At 40.4% G+C, this 1635-nt stretch overlaps 1 pseudogene; it reads left to right on the top strand.

Moving 5' to 3' along the window:
* Positions 1-1083: 1083 nt before the first annotated feature.
* Positions 1084-1635, top strand: part of LOC120610380 (RNA transcription, translation and transport factor protein-like) — a 2351-nt pseudogene continuing 1799 nt past the window's right edge.

The raw sequence follows: 1635 nt of genomic DNA, 5'->3' as shown, positions 1-1635 counted from the left end.
GGCATATTCAGTGAAAGGTGTGGGAGGCTGGGAGCTTGAGACCATGAAGGCTTAACCTGGAAGGAAGTCAGTGGTGGGGCCCAGAGGAATGGGAGTATGTGAGAGAGAGCTAGGGAAGAATGAGGAAACCATGGCAACCACTTGGTGCAGCTGCGGAGAATGATGGACAGAAGAGAGTGAAATAACCTGAGAGTTCACATCCAGGGGCAGGTGGTAGGACAGGACAAGGATAGTCTTTCAGCAGGCAGCAGGGTGAGAGGTGCTGTGGGCCACAGGCAGGCGTCTGGGCTAGGGAACTAGAATACCAAAACGATTTTGAAGAAGAACAAAATCAGAGTACTTATATGACCTGATTTCTTTAAAGGTACAGCAAATAAAACGGTGGTATTGGCAACGAAATAGACACATAGATCAATGAACAGAACAGAGAGTCCAGAAATAGACCTACACGTATATGGCCAATTGATTTTCAGCAAAGGTGCAAAGGCAGTTCAATGGCAAAAGGATAGTCTTTTTAACAACTGGTGCTATAACAATTGGACATACATATGCAAAAAAATAAATAAATAAACGAATGAATGAATGAATAAATAAATAAATAAACTGCAATCCATACATTACAAATATGTAAATTGACTTGAAATGGATTGTAGATATAAATGTAAATCCAGAACTATGAAATTTCTAGGAGAACATTTTTGTTACCTGGGTTAGGCAAAAGGACAGTTCATAATATGAAAAATTGATACATTGGCGTCTATCAAAATTTAGAACTTCTGTTCTTCAAAAGACACTATTAAGTAAATGAAAATAGGAGACTTGTGTTCATAATATATAAAAGACTCTCAACCCTGTTAGCAAAGCCAAGTGACCTTAGACTACCACTCTTACGGGGCTGTAACAAGATGCCCAAACAACCATGCTGGACCAGTGTTAGAGAAGGCCAAGTAGGGAGCTGGGACTTTTATCCCCTCCCAGAAGTAATGAGGTATCCCTCTTCCCTGTGTCCTCGCTCCCATGCACTGGGGTGGTATCAGAAGAAGCCTAGTGGAAAGTCAGGACTTTCACTATCTCCCATTGGTAATGACACCACCCACCCACACCTACTCAGTGTCAGTGGAGACCACATGGGAGCTGGAACTCCAGTCCTTGTCCAGCAACAAAGAGAAGGCTCTTTCAAGTATCTTTGGAACCTGGGCTTTACCTCCACCTAGCAGTGCCCATCATTACCCCTTTACCTCCACCTAGCAGTGCCCATCATTACCCCTCTGGTATCAGAGAGAGCCAACTAAAACAGGAAGTTTAAATAAAATTCAGAGTCTCAGAACATAATACAAAAATTTAAATAAAAAATTACTTATCATACCAAGAACCAGGAAGATCTAAATGAATAAAAAAGACAATCACTAGATGTCACCACTCTGAGATGACAGAGATGTTAGAATTGTCTGACAAAGATTTTAAAGCAACCATGATAGAAATGCTTCAATAAGCAATTATAAACACACCTGAAACAAATGAAAAAATAGCAAACCTCACCAAAGAAACAGAAAAACTCAGCAAATAAATAAAGGTATAAAAAGAACCAAATGTGGATCTATGCAAAAGACCTAACATTCATGTCACTAAAGTCCC

Source organism: Pteropus medius, unplaced genomic scaffold, assembly GCF_902729225.1.
Source record: "Pteropus medius unplaced genomic scaffold, Ma_sr-lr_union100, whole genome shotgun sequence".
Taxonomy (NCBI): domain Eukaryota; kingdom Metazoa; phylum Chordata; class Mammalia; order Chiroptera; family Pteropodidae; genus Pteropus; species Pteropus medius.
Note: the sequence above shows the minus strand (reverse complement) of the source record. Positions and strands in the feature narration are given on the sequence as shown.